This window comes from Callithrix jacchus, chromosome 12, assembly GCF_049354715.1.
Source record: "Callithrix jacchus isolate 240 chromosome 12, calJac240_pri, whole genome shotgun sequence".
NCBI classification, from domain to species: domain Eukaryota; kingdom Metazoa; phylum Chordata; class Mammalia; order Primates; family Cebidae; genus Callithrix; species Callithrix jacchus.
The window spans coordinates 123,288,565-123,302,547 of NC_133513.1; the positions used below are offsets into that span (position 1 = coordinate 123,288,565).

The 13,983-nt window shown below is 44.2% G+C and overlaps 1 long non-coding RNA gene across 1 annotated transcript; it reads left to right on the top strand.

The window, feature by feature from the left end:
* Positions 1 to 654: 654 nt before the first annotated feature.
* Positions 655 to 3,226, top strand: LOC118146143 (uncharacterized). The gene is made up of 3 exons (XR_004731599.3): positions 655 to 831; positions 2,161 to 2,294; positions 2,395 to 3,226. It is a non-coding gene; the product is annotated as an uncharacterized LOC118146143 (long non-coding RNA).
* The last annotated feature ends 10,757 nt before the right edge of the window (positions 3,227 to 13,983 follow it).

Sequence of the window (13,983 nt, forward strand, 5' to 3'; positions counted from 1 at the left end):
TCCCAGGCCCTGGGAGGCTCGAAACAGTCTGTGTGGACAGCGCACATTCCCCCGGGTAGGAAATGGCTCGGGTCCCCCCCACCCCAGCCCTTTTTGGTAAAGTGAGTGACAGGACATCTTCCTAGATGCGGATAATTTAATGAAAAGTATTCTACTGGGCCCCCGTGAAGGCTAGAATGAAATGGGAAGAGGCCAGAGATCTCCCACAAGACAGAGAGGGCCTGAGTTTCTCCAATAAAGTCAAGCTATGCAGCGGGGGAAAAAAACCCGGCTGGACCGCTCCTAGATGAGCTTTGCGTTTAGGGCAATCTCAGAGAACGGGGCTTCGGCCACCTTTTGGAGGCCAGGCGAGCCTGACCACTCCACTCCAAGTTTTGATGTCACCCAGAAAATGACCAGAGGTGGAACCTTCCTCCTAAGTATCTGGAGCTGCTGCTCTGGACTCCGGATCAGGCGGGCGTGTGACCTGCATCCCCGACCTGATGGCTGTCCTGGGGTTGGGAGAAGCTGATCAGTCCAGGCCCTGGCCCCTACCCGGGCCTGCTGCGCTTCTTCTAATCTGCCTCTTCTGGGAGAACCTGGGACTCCTGGCAGATCCTACTAATTCTTATCCATCTGCTTCTTCCAAATCTAAGTGTGTAGTAGATACGTGAATGAAGACGACTCTCCTGTTGCAGGGGTTGGTCTGAACAGCACTCCAGAGGGAATGTGAGCCTCACCCTCGTGTATCCATCGCTTTTGCTCGCCTGTTTCTTGCTCCTAGACCTGTTTTGTACTCTTTACTTCAACCTTTTACAGTGAATGTGCTGAATCATGAAATCTTACTGGAAGGTAAAGTTATTTTTGGCCATTTATTTAGCAAAAGGCACTCTAGAGAATGCAACCCAGAAATGTACTTTATTATGGTAGCTTAATGTAAGAAAAGAACTAAATAACGAATATTTCCCCTTTATCATCTTCACTTGGGAATCATTTTTAATGTGAGCCAGCATGAAACCATTTATGCAATATGCAACATTTTAAGATATAAAATTACCCATGTTTTTAATAGCAGCTAGCATGTATTGAATGTTATGTGCCAGGCACAAGCTCGGAAAAGTTAAGGGACATGCTTTTGTCACACTGCTGGGACGCTGGGACTCCAACCTCGCTGCTGGGCTGGAAAGCTCTGCGCATATGGTTTTACCATGTGTGGCTTCAGAGGCAAAGGGAGGGGTTTGGGGAAGGGTACCACTCAGTGCCACACGTGAAGTGGCCTTTGCTCAGTCTGTCTAACCAGTGGATGTAAAATGACACGGATGAAGCAAGAAAATGGTTCAGTCCCTCTAAGAATGACTCAGTGACTCCCTTCCTTCACCAGCCCACCCACACCACCCCGCTGCTCTGTCCCTCCTGCTCCTCTCTTTGCCCCCTTCCCTCCTTCCCTCCAAGGCTTCCGTCTCAGGATCTCTTTCCTCTAAATGGGCCCCTGGGCACACTGCTCTGCCCACCCAATTCTCTTCCAGAGCTGCTCCTAGAGAATGGGGCCATGCCTTACTCTAAGTGGGTCCTCGAGACATAGTTTTTGCAAGAATGAGGAATGAACGGAGAAATATTGGCCATGTAGACAATGACTCCTGATAGGGCCCTGGAGAGGAATGGCATTGGTCACACAGGTGCATCCCTGGGAACCCCCTTGGCCTGTTAACAGGAGACCCACAGCCTCATCTTCACAGCTAAGGAACAGCACAGAGGTTGCTGTGAATATCATGAGAAATCATGGCTTTCTCTGCTCCTCACTTGTTCCTGCAGTGGAGACATCTGCCTCCCCACCTTCCTTTCTCCCTCAGATACTCACTTAGGCTGAGTCAGGCCAGTGGAGCCCAAGTCTTAAGTAAGGGCCTGCCCTCATGGAGCTTACCATTTAGCTTGAAAACAAATCCTCCTTACAAAAGAGACAGGTTAGAAGAAGAGGAAGCAGCTTTGGTGACATTTGCATTGGGAGAGGCTTAGAAAGATCCTATAGGTTAAGCTCAATTCTCTCAGTTGCATAAAAATCAATGTTCCTTTCATCCATCCACCAATGTATGTTTTGTCACGGGCCACTGTACCTAGAAATGTACATTCACAAACATCAATATTCAAATGTTTCAATATTTATTTTTATCTCTTTTTTCATAGAAAGCAATGTGTCTTGCACCCACCACTAACCAGCTCGCATGTTCAGTAAGAGCCTAGGTGGCAACTCAGAGGCCAGCAACAGCGCATACCAGCCTGAGGGGGCTGAGGCCCGGAGGACCCTGCATGGAAACTTGGTAGGGGTGAAATGCAGTCACTGTGCCAGAAGTCAGAAATGAATCATGGGTACTTTCAGAGGACAAATGCTGAAACAGTCATCGTCTGTTCTGCTTGCAGGCAGCGTGGTGCCTCTGGTTCTGACGTTAAATGTGTCCACCGAGGATCTTCCCTGCAGGAGTGGAACGCCCAGAGGTCGGGATCCACCCACCAGTCTCTTCATCTGCTTTACACAGAGCCCGGAACAATGTGGGGGCTCCGTAAAGATGTGTACAACCAATAAATATGCAATTCAGTTCTGAAAACTTTATGCTACAGAAAATTTCAAACACACACAAAAGTTGATAGATCCCAAGTCTCCATGTGCCCTCCTCCACCTTTGATTATTCTCAACATTTTGCCAACTTGCTTCCACCATTCTTTCCTCATCATTTGTTTTCTTAGAAACTGTATTTGTATATTTACAGGATCCAAAGCTATAGATGAAAATGCACAATCCTCGTGTCCAGCATTCAGCCCCAAACTCCTCTTTTCCCCCTTACCTCACATGTTCCATGCTAGTCCAGGCGGGTCCTGCCGGCCCCGTGACCAGCTTCCTGCTCCCATGTGAGTGCTGGGCTCTGTACCCTTGGCTTCTGGAAACTCTAGCCTTGGTCCTTAGTCCAGGGACTTAGTCGGGGAAAACCAGAAGACTGGATTTCCTGGCCTCATAATCACTGGTTGAAGGCCTGCCCTGGGAAGATACAACATCCCAGGCACTTCCTGTGCTAGTTGCCTGTGGAAATGTGGTTCCACCTGTGCAGAGCTGACCCTTGGAAGCAAAGGGCACAGCAAAGCTGGGGGGATGGCGCAATGTGGGACAGGAACCTGAGGAATCTGTAGAGCACATCTGTAACAGCAAGTACCCCAGGTGGGATTGCCCATCAAAAGTGTGTGTTATAAGGGTGGACAGGACATATGCATGCTTTTATCTAAGAATAAAATTGTGTGCAACTGATATATGCATTGTCTATAACTAAAAATAATTTGAGAGAGATACCTGACACTTGAAGGAAGCTTCATATTGCTTTTATGATTGAGAATACTTTGCAAAGTCTACTTGGTAATGACAGAGATGCTCCACGTAGGACACAAACAGGGTATCTAGTATTAATTCTGCAATGACTGGGGTGGAGGTGCAGGTACCCCGGCACTAAGAAGAAAGAGACAGAACAGGTCACCACCGTGACTGAATGAGAGTGACTTAGGTTCTTCTTGTGAAGAGGTTGATTTCTCAGAGAAAGGTGTCAGGGTAGACAGGAATTCTACTAGAAGAGTAACCACCTTCCCCATCAACTGGCTTGGATCCAGAGCACTGACTCCTGCAGCTCGGAGCCAATGTAAATGTGGCTGTGAGGTAAGAGGTCACATATCAGGTGACAGAGAGTCAAAAAAGAATGTGGCAGCCGCCCTCCCAGGAGCTGAGCAAGCCCAAACTGCAGAACTTGCTCACCAACCATGGAGTCCTATCAGAGAAGACAGGAGCCACCCAAGCAGAGCAGACAGAAACCCTGTGGTTCTGTTAAGAATATTTTCAATGCATTCATTAAATCTGTTTTTGTATGTTCACTAAGAGCATTCCCTCAAATTGAAATAGTATACATCTGTCCCATGAATTCTACTACTCAGGAGGAAGTCATTTTTAGAAAATACCAATAGTCTATTCCTTGCATTTAATTTTGAAATGATCAGAAGATATGGATAATGACTTCTCTCCAGCCCTGTGGGCTGCATCTCTGATCCAGTGCTCCAGGTGACAGGCAGCACAGTTGCTGACCTCTCAAGGCCCACGTAGCTTTGGCCATTGCTCAGTCAGTGGTGATGGCACAGACCCACTGTGGGACAGGATTCAAAAGATGCCCCCAAGATCCCTGTCCACTCTTATTCAATCATATGCTAATTGAGGTTCTGCTGGGAAGGGACTTTGTAGCTGAAATTAAAGTTAATAATCAACTGACTTTAGGGAGATTATCCCGGGTTATCTGAGTGGGCCCAGTACTCTCATGAGCCCTAAAAAGCAGCAAGGGAACAGAAGAGTCAGCAAGGTGTGCGAGAAAAGGGAGTCAGAGAGATCCCAGTGTGACAGTAGCTCAGACTGCCACAGCCGGAGCCAGCTGCAGAGAGAGCATAAGACTGACTTCAGGGACCCTCCGAGCCAAGATCAGCCCCAGCTGGCAGTGGACAAGGAAACAGGTCCTCAGTCCTACAACCACAAGTACCTGAATTTGGCCGACAATTTGAATGAGCTTGCATAAGGACCCCAAGCTCCAGACGAGACACAGTCCAGGCTGACAGATTGATTTCAGCCTTGCTGGACCCTGAATAGAGGACCAGCCACATTTGCTGCACTTCTGATCTACAGAACTGTGGGAGCACAAGTGGGTGTTGCTTCAAGCTGTGCAGTGAGTGGTAATGTGTTACAGCAGAAACAGACAATGAATGCATTCACCTCTGACGCCTGCCAGTGGATGAGATCACTCACTCTAGTCAGTTGTCATCATGGTAATGCTGTGAACAGAACTTCCTCAAATGCACTGGCTTAAACAAGAGCCATGCTCCCTCATCCATGCCTGCGCAGGTTGGCAGGGGCAGCTCTGCTGATCTTGGTTGGCTGGTTGGGTCCAGACAGGCGTGGCTCTGTGGAGATCTGCTCCATGTCTCACATCTTTTGAGACTAGCTGGTTACCCAGGGTAGGTGCCTCTCATTGCAATGGCAGAAGTCCAGGGGATAAGACCAACCATGCAATATACCCAAGACTCCACTCGCATCCCATTGACCCAAGAACGCAGGTGGCCAAGCTAAAGTCCATGACAAGGGGTATGAATAGGGGAGGGTGAGTGGCTGAGCCAGTAGCTGGTGGAGGAACCTGAGAAGGCTACACGGGCCTCCAAACCCTTTGGTGCTGGAGCCCTGAGAAGGAGAGGCATGTTCTCCTGAGTCCTGAGCTCTTTCTGAAAAATCCCCCAACCACACTCCTCTGAAGCATGCAAACCCCTTGTAGCACCCTCAGAGCCAATCTGGCCTTCAGAGGGGCCAGTCATTTGAGGTGTGGCTTGATCCCTAGAGGTGATCAAGGGGCAGTGGTCAGGAAAAAGGAGCTCATGGTAACTCATTCCTCATCCATCCCTCCTACTGGATCGAGAGCAGCTCCGGAGAGGCCCTGTGCCCTGTTTGTGTTTACTGCCTCCCACTCCCAGCACCTGACAGTCTCCCATTCATATACCCTCAATCCAGCATTGCCTGCTTACCATAAAAGAGTTTGGTCTGGATTGGCTCACACAACCAGCCAGGAACTAAATGTGGTGGCCTCAGGAGGATGGGGTTCTCTGATAGGCCAGCATCTGTCCAGGACCGGCTGGTGAGGAGCGGTTCCCAGGGGAAAGGAAGTGGGGCGATGGGATGCATCCACCTCAGCCACTCACTGAGGCTCTTAGAAAAGCTGTTCTCCCTTTGAGTCTCTTTTCTAGTCTGTATAATGGAAGGCTTCAGCCCTCGATGAGTCATGTGGTTTCCTTCAATACTAAAATTTCATTATTTAATTACGGCTGCAGCACCCACTTCCGCGGGTTTCTTTAGTTGTATTTGTGGGAAAGATGCTCCCCTTGCATCCTAATGTGGCAGAGTCCCTCCACGGAGTGTGAGTGGAAGTTCCATGTGGCCCCTCTGAGATGAGCACACCTTCTCTATCCACTCCTTCTCTTTCCCTTGGCTGGAAGCTGAGGTCTCAAAAGCCCAAAGCCCAGGGGACATCAGAGCCCCAGGTGGAATAAACTGAGACCCCTTGGTCACTACGTGGAGGAATGTTGCCCGCCGAGCAAACTCTCTGTGGACTCTTATGTGAGTGAGCAGTAAACTTCTGTTTCTAGCCACTGAAATTTTGGAGATTTCTTTATAACAACTCATGAAATGGTCATGGTGATCAGCTCTAAGTAGCCTAAAGAAAGAGGTGCCCCTTAGGCCAGAAAATAGCTCTCCGTGCAAAGGATGGGACCTTCAATGTAACGTTATGGATGCCCCTGTCCATCCTGCATAAGGAAGAATCTGCCCAAGAAATCGGCTATGCCTGCCCTGCTGGGGTGACAGCACAAAGGGCATCAGCTTATTCTAAAAAGTGGAAAATTTGTTTTATTTCAATTATAAATAGTACCTGTTAATAATAAGCACTTTGGAAATTATGAAAGGTAATGTGGGTAAAAACCAAGTCACGGTTAACTAGTTGGCGTATTCCCTTTCTTTTCTTTTTCCCCAGATTTGAGTCAATGAGTCCAGCCTGGGCAACATCATGAGACCCCTTCTTTAAAAAAATGAAAATGAAAAGGTTTGAATTAATGTGTCGATGTGTGGCACCTCTATTTGAAATGCATTTTAAATGTAAATCAATCTTCTGTGTTGATCCTTTGTGTTTTATGATATTCTAACATATTTTATATTTTTACCTTTTATTCCATTATATGTAGAAGATTTCAGTTCCGTCTGTACATTATTCTATTTAATAATTATTATTATCATTCATTGGAGCAAGTATGATATCTATTTACAAGTCTTATTTCTTATTCTCTAACCCATCTTCTCAAAAAATGGAGTATCTCTGGGGATACTTGTATGTGAAAATTTGCATTTGCATAGTTTTTCTAAAGTATCTGTTTCCTCTGAGATTCATTTTTTGTGTGGCTGTTTTTTTTATTTTGTTTTGTTTTTTGTCAAAATCAGTCAATATATTTATGTGGGTCACTTATGGGTTTTTTACTCTGTTCTATTGATCTTTGAGTATTCCCATACAGTCTTCTTAAAAAGACATTGGTAGATACATGCTTTCTTTAAAAAAATAATAATTTGGTGTGTGTTGTATATACCCACAATTCTTAGAAAGTAACAATAAGAGACTTCCACTTCCAGAAACGTAGAGTAGATGCTCTTTTCCTTATTCTAACTGCTAACTACAGTTAAAAAAGCTGGACACCATGTGCGAAACACGCGTGAGAAGACAGTCAAGGTGGAGAGGAGAAGAAAGACGAGCGGAAGAACTTGAAACCCAATGAACTACACAGTGGTGATTTTTCTAGCTTTTCTTTTTGCCTCATACATCCCAGACACAGAGATGAAGAAGTCGGCACCCCAGAAACACCAAGGGCACAAATTTAAAAACAAAACAAAACAAACAAACCTGCTATCCTTGGCCAGAGGACTGGAAGAGAAGCTGTTTAGTAAGACACAAAACTATTAGATAATCATGGCTCTGCTCCAGCCACACACCACTGAAAAACTGTGGTCCCACCCCACCCATACCGACAAGGACAAAGTGGGGAGATTAGACTTTCACCCTCGAGAGGCTGTAAGGCAGCACCCCAAACCCCTACAGCGTGGTGTCCAAGAAGGCTTAGTGGAGGGTCAGAATTTTCACCCCCACCCAGCAGTAATGAGGCCATGCCCCACCCCATGGTGTCAGCCGAGGCCATGTGGGGAGCAGTAAGAAAACTCTCCTACCACTCTGGGTGAGGCAAATATCAGTGGAGGCTTGATGAGCAGCCAGACCTCCCACACCCACCCAGCAGTGAAGAGGACTCTTCCGTATTGGGTGTCAATGGAGGTGACAGGTGAGACAGGACTGCTACCCCTACCAGGCAGTAACCAGACCTTCCCTTCCTCTGCCAGAAGAGTAACAGGGAATACCAACTCAAACAGAAAGTTTGAATAAGATGCAGAGTCTCATAACATAATAATAAAATGTCCAGGTTTCAATTTAAAAAAATCACTTGTCATACCAAGACCCAGGGTATCACAAATGGTATAAAAAACACAACCAACAAGTGCCAACACTGAGATGATGAGATGTTTGAACTTTCTGGCAAAGATCTGAAAGCAGTCATTATAGGAATGCTTTGATAAGCAGCTGAAGCAAATGAAGACATAGAAAGCATCAGGAAAGAAACAGAAGGTTCAGCAAAGAAACAGAAGATCCAAAGAAGAACCAATGTAAATTTTAGAGATAAAAAATACTATAACTGAAATCAAAGATTCAATGTATGGGCTCGACAGCAGAATAGGGGAGCCAGAGGAAAGAATCAGTGATCTTGAAAAGAGAACAATAAAAATTGCAGAATCTAGCCAGGCACTATGTCTCATGCCTATAATCCCAGCACTTTGGGAGGCCGAGGTGGGCAGATCACGAGGTCAGAAGTTCAAGACCAGCCTGACCAACATGGTGAAACCCTGTCTCTACCAAAAATACAAAAATTAGCTGGACGTGGACGCATGTGCCTGTAATCCCAGCTATTTTCGAGGTGGAGGCAGGAGGATTGCTTCAACCAAGGAGGCAGAGGTTGAAGTGAGCTGAGATCACACCACTGCACTCTAGCCTAAGTGTCAGAGTGAGACTCAGTCAAAAAAATAAAATTACCTGATCTAAAACAGAAAGAAAATAGATTTTAAAAACTGAATGAAGCCCCAGGAACATGTGAAATTATAGCAAAATATTCAGCAATCATGTTATTGAAGTCCCAAGAGGAGGAGAATGAGGCCAGAGTTGAAAAAGTACTCAGAGAAATCACGGCTGAAAAAATCCCAAATTTGGCAAAAGACATAAGTCTATAGATCCAAGAAGTTAGACAAACCCCAAACCAAATAAATTCAAAGAAATCCACACTAAGGCACATCACAATTAGACCTCTGAAAAATAAAGACAAAGGGAAGGATCGTGAAAGCAGTGAGAGTGCAGAGACACCTCATCTCCAGGGAAAAGGCAATTTTAATGACACTGGATTTCTCATCAGAAACCACAGAAGCCAGAAGGAACTGACACAAAATAGTTCAAGTGCTGGAAAAAAGAGACTGTTAACCCAAAAACCTATATCCAGCAAAAATGTTCTTCAAAATTAAAGAGAAAATAAAGACATTTTCAACTTTAATGATTTAATCAAATAAAGAGAATTTGATTCTTGAACACCCATCTCTAAAGACTGGCTAAAGGCAGTTCCCTAAACAAGGAAAAAAGAAAAGAAGGAACTTTAGAACAAATAGACAAATCAATTCAGAAACACAATAGTTACATCAATGAAATTCTAAAAAGGGGTTCAAGTTACTCACAAGAAGGTGGAATAAATGAAAGAGATAAATTTAAAAAACAGAATAAACTGAGAATAAAAAATAAAATGGCAGACTGAAGCCCAGACATATCAGAAACTGCATTAAATGGAAATGGTCTAAATATGTCAATAAAAAGAGAGAGACTAGCAGAGTGGATTAAAAACATGACTCAACTACATCCTGTCTATAAGAAACTCACTTTAAATATAATTATATAGGCATATTGAAAGTAAAAGGATGATAAAAGACATTACATAGACTTTAATCATAAGAAAGCAAGATTGGAGGAGAGGTTAGAAAAATGGCTGATAGACGCAGGACTGAATTGCAGCTTCCACTCACATAGAGCAGCATGTGGAGACTTACATAGTGAACTTTTGCCCAATAACTACCATAGGAACATACCAGGAAAGCCAAGATAATCCACAGACTCTTTGAAGGAAGCTGATTGCTGCTGCCGGCCCTGGGAGACAGCCTAAAAACTGAGTACCCAAAGTGTCAAAGTGTCAAAGGGGGATCGTTTGCCCCCAAACACACATTCTCACTGGGGAACCTGAAGGTCCAGATCATGGGAGAAGGATTTGACCTTACCTGGAGCTGAGACCATTTGAGAGAGCTGAGTGAAATACAGGGGTAGAAGAAGCAATGGGAAGAGCCCTGTGGTCTCTCTCAGTCCCCAGGGAGGCCATTTCTGACTTTATCTTGCAGAGGTCCTTGGGGAGGGCTGCCAGAGGAACTGGGAAATGATCACAGGGAGTGGAAAACTTCCAGCTGAACTTTGGAACAATTTTAATCCTGTGAAGTTTTCTGGACAGATCTTGGGGGAGGGGGTGAATCCAGAGTGAAGATACAGCACAGAAGCTGCAGAAGGCAGGGATGAGTGAAACCAGCAAAGCCCTGCTTGCTTCACAGCCCTGAAAGGTAGCTTGGGGCAAGTTCTCAGCCCTGCTCACCTGCTGCCTGGAAGTAAATTCAGTGCTGTCGGGGGTGGGGGCACAGTGGGGGTGAGACCGGCTTATTGGGCCATGTGGGAACTGGGTGAGACCTGTAATGGCCAACTTTCCCCCACTTCCCTAGTAAGCTGTATGACACAGAAGAGGCAGCCATAATACCCCTGGGAACATATCTCCATTGGCCGAAGAATCACACCCACATCTTTCACAGCAGCTGCAGCAAGCCCTGCCCAAGGAGAGTCTGAGCTCAGAAATGCCTAAACCTGCCCCCCCCGTTGGTTTTTCTCCACCCATCCTGGTAGCTAAAGACGAATCACATATTCTCTTGAAGCTCTAGGGCCCCACCCACAACCTGATCATCCCTATACTACTACAGCTCTCTTGAAAGCATCACCTCCTGGCAGGAGGCCAACCAGCATAAAGCTAGTGCAATTTAAAAAAATCCACAACTCAGGACCCCTCTCAGGATCCACGTTACTCCCCTGCCACCTCCACTGGAGCAGGTGCTGCTATCTGCGGCTGAGAATGCTGAAGACAGTTTACATCACACAACTCTGTGCAGATATCCCGAGTACCAGCCCAGAGCCTAGTAGCTCTGCTGGGGGGCGAGGTCCAGAAGAGAGATAATAATCACTACTGTTCGGCTCTCAGGAAGTCACATCCCTAGGGAAAGGGGGAGAGCACTACATCAAGGGGGCACCCCATAGGACAAAAGAATCCGAACAGCAGCCCATGAGCTCCAAATCTTCCCTCTGATGTAGTCTACCCAAATGAGAAGAAATCACAAAAACAATTCTGGTAATATGACAAAACACGGTTCTTCAACACACCCAAAATATCACACTAGTTCACCAGCTAGTGTGAAATAAAGGACACACTTAGAGAAATGCAAAATGCACTGGAAAGTCTTCGCAATAGAATGAAACAAGCAGAAGGAAGGACCTCAGGCTGGGTGCAGTGGGTCGCACATGTAATCCCAGCCCTTTGGGAGGCTGAGGCAGGTGGATCATTTGAGGTCAGGAGTTCAAGACCAGCCTGGCCAACATGGAGAAAACCCATCTTTACTAAAAATGCAAAATTTAGCTGGGCATGATGGCATATGCCTGTAATTCTAGCTACTCAGAAGGCTGAAGTGGGAGAATTGCTTGAACCCAAGGGGCAGAGGTTGCAGTGAGCCATGATCATGGTGTTGCACTCCAGCCTGATGAAAAGCAAGACTCTGTCTCAAAACAACAACAACAAAAGAACTCCAGAGCTCAAAGACAAGGTTTTCAAATTAAGCCAACCCAACAAAAACAAATAAAAAAGAATTTTTAAAAATGAACAAAGCCTCCAGGAAGTTTGGGATTATATTAAATGACCAAACCTAAGAATAATTGGTGTTCCTGAGGAAGAAGAGAAATCTAAAAGTTTAGAAAGCATATTTGAGGGAATAATCAAGGAAAATTTCCCTGGCCCTGCTAGAGATCTATGCATCCAAATACAAGAAGCTCAAATAACACCTGGGAAATTTATTACAAAAAGATCATCACCTAGGTACACAGTTATCAGGTTATCTAAAGTCAAGACAAAGGAAAGAATCTTAAGAGCTGTGAGGCAAAAGCCCGAGGTAACCTATAAAAGAAAACCTATAAGATTAAAAGCAGATTTATCAGCAGAAACTCTATAAGCTAGATGGGATTAGGGCTCTATCTTCAGCCTCCTTAGTCAAAACAGTTATCGGCCAAGAATCTTGTATCCAGTGAAACTAAACTTCATAAATGAAGGAACAATAAAGTATTTTTCAGACAAACAAATGCTGAGAGAATTCACCACTACCAAGCCAGCACTATAAGAACTGCTACAAGGAGCTCTAAATCCTGAAACAAATCCTTGAAATACAGCCAAATAAAACCTCCTTAAGGCACAAATCTCACAGGACCTATAAATAAAAAATACAGGTTTTTTGTGTGTTATTTTTTAAAAGAAGGTATTCAAGCAACAAATAGCATGATGCAGAGAATACCATCTCACACCTCAATACTAACATTGCATGTAAATGGCCTAAATACTCTACTTAAAAGATACAGAATGGCGGCATGGATGAGAGTTCACCAACCAAGTGTCTGCCGTCTTCAAGAGACTCACCTCACACAGAAGGACTCACACACATTTAAGGTAAAGGGGCAGAAAAAGACATTCCGTGCAAATGGACACTGAAAGTGAACAGGGGTAGCTATGCTTATATCAGACAAAACAAACTTTAAGGCAACAACAGTTTAAAAAGACAAAGAGGGGCATTATATAATGATAAAATGGCTTGTCCAACAAGAAAATATTACAATCCTAAATATATATGTTCCGAACACTGGAGGTCCCAAATTTATAAAACAATTACAACTAGACCTAAGAAATGAGATAGACAGTAACACAATAATAGTGGGGGACTTGAGTACTCCACTGATAGCACTAGACAGGGCTTCAAGACAGAAGGTCAACAAAAGATACAATGGATTTAACCTACACCCTAGAACAAATGTACTTAACAGACATTTACAGAACATTCCACCCAACAACTCCAGAATATACATTCTGTTCATCAGCACATGGAACATGCTCCAAGATAGAGCATATGCTAGGCCACAAAACAAGCCTCAATAAATTTAAGAAAATTAAAATTATATCGAGTAATCTCTAAGACCACAGTGGAATAAAATTGGAAATCAACTCCAAAAAGAATGCTTGAAACCACGCAAATACCTCGAAATTAAATAACCTACCTCTGAATGATCATTGGTCAACAATGAACTCAAGATGGAAATCAAAAAAATTCTTCGAACTGAACAGTAATAGTGACACAACTTCAAAAGCCTCTGGGCTACAGCAAAGGCGGTGGTAAGAGGACGGTTAATAGCTGTAAATGCCTACATCAAAAAATCTGAAAGAGCACAACTAGACAATCTAAGATCACACCTCAAGGAACTAAACAAACAAGAACAAACCAAACCCAAACCCAGCAGAAGAAAATAAATAACAAACATCAGAGTAGAACTAAATGAAATTGAAACCAAAAAACAATACAAAAGATAAACGAAGCAAAAAGCTGATTCTTTGACAATATAAACAAAATTGATAAACCATTCGTGATATTATCAAGTAAAGAAGAGAGAAGATCCAAATACGCTCAGTTAGAAATGAACTGGGAAATATTAATACAATGGTTACCACTAGAAATACAAAAGATCATTCAAGGTTACTATGAGCACCTTTACATGCATAAACTAGAAAACTTGGAGGGGACGGATAAATTCCTGAAAGTATACAACCCTCCTAGGTTAAGCAAGACAGAAACAGAAAGTCTGAACAGACCAATAATAAGCAGTGAGATTGAAATGGTATTTAAAAATTGCCCACAAAAAAACTAGGACCAGATGGATTCACAGCTGAATTCTATGAGACACTGAAAGAAGAATTGGTACCAATCCTATTGACACTATTCCACAAGGCAGAGAAAGAGGGAATCCTCCTTAAATTATTCTATGAAGTCAATATCTCCCTAATACCAAAACCAGGAAAGGACATAACCAAAAAAGAAAACTACAGACCAATATCCCTGATGAATATAAACTCAAAAATCCTTAACAAAATACTAGC